The sequence below is a fragment of the Rattus norvegicus genome, chromosome X (assembly GCF_021556685.1).
Source record: "Rattus norvegicus strain SHRSP/BbbUtx chromosome X, alternate assembly SHRSP_T2T, whole genome shotgun sequence".
Lineage (NCBI taxonomy): Eukaryota > Metazoa > Chordata > Mammalia > Rodentia > Muridae > Rattus > Rattus norvegicus.
The window spans coordinates 76372501-76382352 of NC_141554.1; the positions used below are offsets into that span (position 1 = coordinate 76372501).

Genomic DNA, 9852 nt, shown 5'->3' on the forward strand with positions numbered 1-9852 from the left:
CCAGATAACAACACCTTACAATCTTTCAGAAAACTCTAAAGACTCAGCCAGAAGCTGTCAGAGCTGATTAGTACAGTAAAATGACAGGACACAAAATCAATATGCAAAAATCAGTAATAAGTTGACATTCTAACAGAAATAATTGATGAAAGATTTCACAGAAACAATCCCATTTACAGTTGTGAACATACTTAGAAATAAGTTTAACCAAAGATATGTAGATCTGTGCGTTGAAAAATATAAAACACTAGTGAAAGTTTTTTTTTTAACATTATTTAGTTATTTATTTTGGAGCCATCTTGCTGGCCTGGAACTCACTATGTGGACCAGGTTGGCCTCAAATTTGTGCAGTCTTCATGACTCTGTCTTTCAAGTGCTGAGATTGTAGACATATACTATTATGCCAACATGATAAAAGAATGGAAAAATATTACACATTTATAGTCCAGGAGAGTTAATTTTCTTAAAACATTTTACTACCAAAAGCTATCTATAGGTTCAATACAATGCATATCAAACCATCATTGGCATTTTTCACAAAAATGGAAAAAAAACATAAATTTCATATAGCATCACAAAATACTATCCAGATAGTCAAAGTGAACTTGAACAAGAAGAACAAAGGTGGGCTGGAGAGATGGTTCAGTGATTAAGAGCGCTGGCTGCTCTTCAAGAGCACTGTGGTTTGGTTGCCAGCACACATGTGGTGGCTCACAACCTTCTGTAACTCCACTTTTTTGGGAATCTGGTGCCTTCTTCCAGCCTCCTCAGGTACCAGGCATGAACATGGTACACAGATATACATGTAAGCAAAAGACCCAAACATACACAAATTTAAAATAATAATAATAACAAAGTTGAAGGCATCATACCACCTTACTACAATAATCAATATACCTTATAATCCTTGAAAAATAAAAGACATATATAGACCCATGGAACAAAGTAGAGCCTAGAAAGAAATCTACACATTGATTACCAACTGATTGACTACTAGCTTTGCCAAAACTGCCAAGAACACACGGTGAGGAAAGGACATTTGCCTTCAATAGTTTTAGGGTCTCATATTTTTATATAAAAGTTAATTCAGAATGACTAAACGATGAAGATGTAAAGCCTCTAGTAATAATGATGATTTAAATGAAATATCCCCACAGGCTCAGCATTAGAATATTGGTCCCAGGTTGGTGGCACCAGTTGGGTAAGTTCAGGAGGAAGGCCTTGAGGGAGGAAGTATGTGCCTAAAGGTGGGTGTTAAGAGTTTAAAGATTTGCACTTTTTCAGTTCACTCTTTCTGCTTACTGCTTGTGGTTTGAGAAGTGAGCGTCCAGCTTCTGCTCCAACTGCCATGCCTATAGCCTACTGCCTCAGCTCCACATCATGGACTCTAACCCTCAGGAACCATAAAACTAAATTGAAACCTTTCTTCCAGAAGTTACCCTCAGCATGGTGCTTCATCACAGCAATAACAAAGTAGCTAGTGCAGTAACATGGAGAAAAACCAGTCTGAGTAATGACTTTGGGTCTACAACATGAAAAACATGGACAAGAAAAAAATGATTTCCACATCAAAGATAATAAATTTAAAAAAAATCAAGGATGAAGAGACAGCTCACAGAATGGGAGAAAATAATTGCAAATCACTCAAAAGAAAGAAAGAAAGAAAAAGACAAGACAGTAGAGTTTGCAATGGAATACTGTTCAACCAAGATAAAGAAGGAAATTATGCCATTTCTTGATAAGTTGTAAGAACTTGGAGGACATATTAATAATAAAAGACAAATATCACATCATTTCATTTATATGTGGGATCTAACAAAGCTGATCTCACAGATCTAGAGTAGAATAGTGTTTATCAAGTGTTTAAGAGTAAAGTGAGGAAATATTGGTCAAAGTTTCCGTTCAGTAGAACGCACAAATGAAGAGATCTATTGGAGAACAGTGACTGTAGTTAATGAGACACCGTATTCTTCAATAATGCAGCAAGTAGGTCTAAAAGCTCTTTATAAAACATAGCTGCATTGATGATTTTGGCTTAATGTTTCACTATTAATAGATAATTTATTAATTTATTTTATATGTATGGGTGTTTTGCCTGAATTTTGCTGTTAATGATGCCTACGGAGGCTTTGAAAGCCAAACTTACATTTTAAGTTTTAATTACTGTGCCTAAGAGATCCATGAAACAAAACAATCTGTAAACCCCTTGCCCAAGGACAGATACTTCCTGAAATACTGGAGGCTATTGTTTCATTTCCTTAAGCAAGGTTGTTTGACCCAACTACACAGATGTGTTTGATCTCATGTAGGTAGGAAGTACTTGGGCAGGAACTATGTCAGGATGATATGCTTGCCCCTAATTGGGTGTAGGTGGGAAACATGGTGGCCTTGTGGAGTTGCCTTTTTAAGTCTTTGCAAGATGCAACTCCTGGCCACTTTCTGGGAACCCAGGAATGGATCTGGCCAAAGTCCATCCTCCAAGCTGGTATTTAATTAAAGTATGCTTCAAATCCTGGCTGGTATTTAATTAAATCTTTCTTCAAATTTGGCTCAAAGATTGTGATAGTTAATCGGGTGGTAGTTAATCCAGTAGTGGTTAATCTGCCTTTAATCCCAGCATTTAGGAGGTAGAGGCAGGCCAATCTCTTTTAGTTGGAGGCCCCTGTGGTCTACAGAGAAAGTTCTAGGACAGCCAAGGCTACACAGAGAAACTCTGTATTGAAAAAAAAACAAAAAACATAAAACAAAACCAACACTAATAAAACACAATCCAATTTATTTAGATAAATTATGTGTGGATCACAAGAAAAGTAGATGATTTTGGAGAATTCAAGATAAATATCATTTTCATGCTCATACTTTTACAAAAAATAATTAATGTTGCTTTTATTTTCCACAAAAATGTGGTCTTTGAGGGGTCTGTCTTTTTTTTTTTCATATAAAGCAACTAAAGTATTTACCTTAAAGGTCCTTTTATTACTTTGGTATTACCTCACTAAACTCTGAGCCAATAAACTTAGCTGTTTTAAATATACTCTGGGCTAAACTTAGCAATGCATACCTTTAATTTCAGCACTCAGGTGGCAAAGCCAGACAGATTTCTATGCGTTGGACACTAGTCTAATATACATATATGCATACTTCCAGGCCAGCCAGAGTTCCAAAGTAAGACCTTATCTCCAGTGTGTGTGTGTGTGTGTGTGTGTGTGTGTGTGTGTGTGTGTGTGTGTGTGTAGTCTTTACTTTTCCTTGATATATCTGTTTTCTCATGTCCCCATGCATATATATGTATGCAAGAAGCAATCACAGTTACTTTTTTGTTTTTGTTTTTCTTTTGTTTTAGAGACAGGGTTTCTCTATGTACTCCTGGTTGTCTTGTAACTCATTCTGTAGACCAGGCTGGCCTGGAACTCACAGAGATCCACCTGCCTCTGTCTCCGGGAGTGCTGGGATTAAAGGCATGAGCTACCACTCCTTGGCTATGGTTTCAATCTTTCTTTTTTTTTTTTAAGGATTTATTCATTTATTATATATAAGTACACTGTAGCTGTCTTCAGATACACCAGAAGAGGGCATCAGATCCCTTTACAGATGGTTGTGAACCACCATGTGGTTGCTGGGAATTGAACTCAGGATCTCTAGAAGAGTAGTCGGGTGCTCTTAACCGCTGAGCCATCTCTCGAGCCCGGTTTCAAACTTTCTAAACAATAAGCTCTTCAAGGACTTTTTTAGTCACCTGTTTATATTTAGTCTAGTCATGATGCCAAGTAAGTCTTACAAAATGCATGTTGAATGAAAATAAGCTCATTAAGATCCCACCTTTTAGAAAATGAAGGTAATAAGTTAGTGTTTAAGTCATATTTCTGGCACCAAAAAGAAACCAGGACTCCACAGAGAAATCCTGTCTTGAAAAACAAACAAACAAACAAACAAACAAACAAAAACAAAAACAAAAAAAAGTCACTGTGATTGCTTATTTTGTTTTGTTTTTTGAGACAGGGTTTTTTGTGTGTACCTCTGGCTGTCTTGGGACTTTGAACTCAGAGATATCCCCTGTCTCTGTCTCCTGAGTGCAGGGATTAAAGGCTCAAGCCACCATCACCTGGAAAATGTATGTTGTTAATGCTGTGGGATCACCGAGAAAGGCCAGCTCATAACAGAAGAAGGAAAGGATAATCACAGAGAATTCACGGTGTAGACCACCAAGTAGAAAGAATATTAGGATCAACAATAGGTAGCAGAAGACAAATTCAGTAATATGGTGATAGTAATATGGTGCTGACTTGACATCTACTGTAAGAAAAAGTAGTAACAAATAAAGGTAGTGTGACACAGAAAGCCAAGTAGAATGCTAGAACTTTCATCAATGCCAGACAATAGCAAAACCCTCTCTGCAACATGGTTCTACTAGAAACTACATAGAAAGCCTGGCTTTTCATTTTCACCTAACCAGATCAGCAATTTTTTTCATACTCATGTATTATGGGTTTCATTTAATCTATGATTATTAATACATATACAAAATGGGTATCATTGTGGTATGTCTGTAAGTGGTGAAGCTTTAAGTCAACAAAGGGATGGTAATTAGTACTTAAGTTTTGGGGAAATCAAAAGTTATGCATGTGACTCAGTGTGTACACTGGCAGAGCACCTGTTCAGCATCACAAGTCCCTAGTTTGTGCCCCTAGTAACACACACACACACACACACACACACACATATTTATACATGTATGAATAACTGTCTGAGGCTAAGTGCCCTAAAGTTCTACATTATATGTTATCCAGTGATCCTCTGATCCTCTGTACAGAAACATAGGTGTATGTGTGTGTGTGTGTGTGTGTGTGTGTGTGTGTGTGCAAGGAGTGAGAGGGATGGAGGGAGAGAAGCAGAGAGCAAGGAATAAGCATATGTGATTATAACAGCTGGCTAGGTAAGTGTGGTGGTTTGAATATTCTTGGCCCATGAAAAGTGCTTCTTTTAGAAGGTATGCCCTTATTGAAGGAAGTACTTCATTGTGAGGGAGGGCTTTGAAGCCCTATGATCAAGCTCTGCCCAGTGCAGAAGAGACTCTCCTCCTGCTGCCTACAGAAGACAATTTTTCTTCTGGATGCCTTCACATAAAGATATAGAAATCTTGGCTCCTCCAAACAGCATAGTTGATGAAGTAAAAAAAAAAATTCCATGAAGTCTACTGAAAACTCTTATAATAAATGAGGCCAGTACTATCACAGGATATAAGATAATCACCAAAATAAAAGTCATGTTTCTATACACTAACAATGAACACATGAAAACAAGGCAATAGCACAATATCACAAAATGCATACAACTGCAAGGGACAAAATAAAGACTTAAATACAAACTTCACAAAGAACTGGGCAGTGTATAGAACCTACAAGCAGAAAATTGCAAACTGCTAAGGAAAAAATTAAAGACCAAAATACATGGTGAATTGGTGGGTTAAAATATTAAACATAGTAAATGAAGACAGATGTCCCTTTATTTGTTTGTTTGTTTGTTTTATGTCTATTCGAGTACCCTGTAGGTGTCTTCAGACACCCCAGAAGAGGGCATGATTGACAGTTACAGATGGTTGCGAGCCGCCATGTGGTGGCTGGGCAGATGTCCCTTTATTGATTTACTGGTTTAACAAATGCCTATCAAAACTCTACCTGGTTTGTGTGTGTGTGTGTGTGTGTGTGTGTGTGTGTGTATACAAGCTTATTCTAATATTTATATAGAAAGTCACATGACTTCAAATACCAAACTGGACAAAGACTGAAGAAAAAAGAACCCATATAAAGAAATGCCATTGTTAAACTATGTACAACCAAAAGCAAAAAGAACGCTTTAACACAGCAGCAGACTTTTCATTACAAAATATGTGAGAAGAACACAGAGCTACTTTTTCAAACGGTTGAGAGGAAAGCCAACAAACGTGGAATCTTGTATGTAGAAAGAATTACTGCTCTTCCAAAGGAGCCAGATTCAATTTCCAGCACCGTATAGTGCTGGAAATAACTCTAACTCATGCATGAGTTGCACAGAGATGTGCAGGCAAAGCAACAATATACAGAAAATAAAAAAAATTCAAACAAACCAGCCAGGCTGTGGTGGTGCACAGCACTGGGAGGCAGTAGCGTCCTAGTTCACGGCTAGACAGGTCCAAAGAGCAAGTTCCAGGACAGTCAAGGACACATAGAGAAACCCTGTCCAGAAAAACAAAACGAAACAAAAAACAAACAAAATTCTTTCCTAAACAAATAAATTATGAGATAATCCATTGCTAGAAGTTCTGTCCTGTAAGATCAGAAAGAAAATTTATCAGGTGAGTCAGGAAAATTCAATGCAGAGGAAAAATGAGTAAAGATAACACACGTCACATTTCCTTTGGTCTGTTTTTTGGTTTGTTTTGGGTTTGGGGACAGGATCTCACTATGTAGCCCTGGCTGGCCTAAAGAACTCACAACATAGGCCAGGTTGGTCTTGAACTGATAGAGATCTGCCTGTCTCTGCCTCTCCAGTGTTGGGATTAAAGGCGTTGCTTATTTTGTTCATTCATCCACTCATATGGGCCTTTTGAGATGAGGTTTCACTATGTAGCTCAAACAAGCCTCTAAATCACAATCTTCCTGTTTCCTTGGCCCTCAGATGACGGGCATGCACCACTGTGCCTAGGTTTGTCTTTCTTATTGTTAATTTGCCTAAAATATAACTGTTGGAAATGATAGTACTGATGTACTAGGGAAATTGAGTATATTCTGTTAAATTTTCACTATATGTGAAGCAATTTAGTGGCATATGAAAGCAAAGTTCAATTATTGTAAATGAATATCATAAGCCCCACAGCAATCACTAAAATGGTAACAGGACAAAAAAACTATAAATGATACTACATAAAAAGAAAACGGTATTCAACCTTAGCATAAGATTAAGTAAAACCATATAAATTTCAGTATGGTTCAGTAGATAAGAGTGCATATTACTCTCGCAGAGGACCTGAGTTCAGTTCTAAGCACCCATGTCGAGTGGCTCACAACTGCTTATACTCCAGCTCCAAGGGATCCAACTTTATCTTCTGACTTCAGCAGGCACCTGTATCCACACACAGACATGCATGCATACACATAATATTAAACATATTTTAAAGCAGTAAATAAGGGAGGAGGAGAGGAAAGATTAAATGCAGTAAGTCAAAACATAGACAAATGTTTGTATTCAACTATATATTTATTTTATTTCTGTTTTTTCTTTAAAATTTTTTTATCTTATTTATTTTTATTGGATTTTTAAAAAGATTTATTTATTTATTTATTTATTTCATGTATGTGAGTACACTGTAGCTGTCTTCAGACACACTAGAAGAGAGCATAAGATCCCATTACAGATGGTTGTGAGCCACCATATGGTTGTTGGGAATTGAACTCAGGACCTCTGGAAGAGCAGTCAGTGCTCTTAATCACTGAGCCATCTCTCCAGCCCTTTTATTGGATTTTTTATCTACATTTCAAGTGTTATTCCCTTTCCCAGTTTCCTATCCATAAATCCCCTACCCCATCCCACCTCCCCCTGCTATTTTTTTATTTTATGGGCTTTTTTGGGGGGGGTTGGTTTTTGGGTTTGGTTATTGGTTTTTAGTGTTTTTGTTTTTGTCTGACTCAAAATGTATGTGGCTTGGAAAGACATGGTGACACATGCCTTTGGTTTCAGCACTTGGTGGTGGGATGATGGCAGATGCAGGCAGATATTTGTGAGTTCAAGCCCAGGCAGGTCTGAAAATTCGTCCCAGAACAGACAGGGTTATTACCCTGAAAAACAAACAGAAAACAATCCCAAACAAAAACGAAAACAAAACAAGACAAAAAGTACATGGTTTTTTTGTTTCAATTGTTAAAAATGAAACTTTAGGCAAGGATGTGGAGTAAGGGGTACACTCCTCCATTGCTGGTAAGAGTGCAGACTTGTACAACCACTTTGGAAATCAGTTTGATGGTTTCTCAGAAAAGTAGGAATAGTTCAACTCCAAAACCCAGCTATATTAGTCCTGGACATATACCCACTAACCACAAGGACACATGCTCCACTATGTTCATAGCAACATTATTTGTAGTAACCAGAAGCTTGAAACAACCCAGATGTCCCTCAACAGAAGAATGGATTAAGAAAATGTGGTACATCTACACAATGGAGTACTGTTCGGCTTTTAAAAACAAGAACTTCGCAAGTCTTGGCTCCAATATGACCAAAAAAAAGGAGAAACAACGGTCGTGCCAAAAAGGGCCGCGGCCATGAACAACCAATTCGCTGCACGAACTGCGCCCGGTGCGTGCCCAAGGATAAGGCCATTAAGAAGTTTGTCATTCGGAACATTGTAGAAGCCGCTGCAGTCAGGGATATATCTGAAGCAAGCGTCTTCGATGCTTACGTGCTTCCCAAGCTCTATGTCAAGCTGCACTACTGCGTGAGCTGTGCCATTCATAGCAAGGTGGTCAGGAATCGATCTCGTGAGGCCCGGAAGGACCGAACACCCCCTCCACGATTCAGACCTGCTGGCGCTGCACCACGACCTCCACCAAAGCCCATGTAAAGAAAAATACCATGGAAAAATAAAACTGAAGTTATACTTTATGTGGCAAAAACAAACAAACAAACAAAAAAAAAACCAAGAACTTCAAGAGTTTTGCAGGCAGATAGAGGAAACTAGAAAATATTATCCTGAGTGAGGTAACTCAGGCCCCAAAGGACATGCATGGTATGTACTCACTAATAAGTAGATAATAGCCAAAAAGTTCAGGATATTCATGCTATATTCCACAGACCCAAAGGAGCTAAACAAGAAGGAAGGCCCAAGTGAGGAAGCTTGAATCTCACTTAGAAGGAGGAATAAAATATTCATATGAGGCAGATGGAGGAAGGAAACTGGATGTAATAGGGGATTGAGGGGAATAGAGGGGGTGTTCAGGTGTGGCGAGAGACAAGAGAGATGGCTAGATGGCCATGAAAATCTGCAGCTTCTGTGAGGGGAGGATCTCTCAAGGACATGCCAGAGACCTGGGATGAGGGAAGCTCCCAGAAATCTATTAGAATTAAGTTAGTTGAGGCTCACAGCAGTGAGGATGTGGAACCTCCTGTAGCCAGGAAGGACTCCCAGTAGAGCAATAGGAACACCAACCCACCCACAAAACCGTCAACCCAAAATTTGTCCTATCCGAAAGATGTGCAGGGACAAAGATGGAGCAGAGGTTGAGGGAACAGGTAACCAACGTCGGTCCAACTTGAGACCCTCCCATGTAAGAGAGCCAACCCCTGACACTATCAACGATACTCTGCTATGCTTGCAGAGAGAAGCCTAGCATAACATCTCCTGAGAAGCTTCATCCAGCAGCAGATGGAGGCAGATGCAAAGACCCACAGCCAAACATTAGATGGAGTTTGGGGCATCATGTGGAAGAGTGGGGGATAGAATTGAACAACCTGGAGGAATCAAGGACACCAAAAAAAAAAAAAGACCTACAGAATTAACGTTCCTGGGACTACACAGGCTCACAGAGCCTGGATCACAAACTAGGGAGCATGTAGGAGGTGGACCTAGACCCCTATACATTTGTGGCAAATGTGCAGCTTGATGTTCATGTGGGTACCATATCCGTGAGGCATTTTCTTCTTTTATTATTATTACTGTGTGTGTGTGTGTGTGTGTGTGTGTGTGTGTGTGTGTGTGGGAGAGAAAGAGAGAGAGAGAGGGAGAGAGAGAGGGAGAAAGAGAGAAAGAAAGAGAGAGAGTGTATGTATGTGTGCGTGCATGCATGCATGTGGTGTATATGAATGTGTGTGTGTGTGTGTGTGTGA

At 39.0% G+C, this 9852-nt stretch overlaps 1 pseudogene; it reads left to right on the forward strand.

The window, feature by feature from the left end:
• The first annotated feature begins 8245 nt into the window (after positions 1-8245).
• Positions 8246-8590, forward strand: Rps26l6 (ribosomal protein S26 like 6; annotated as a pseudogene).
• Positions 8591-9852: the final 1262 nt, after the last annotated feature.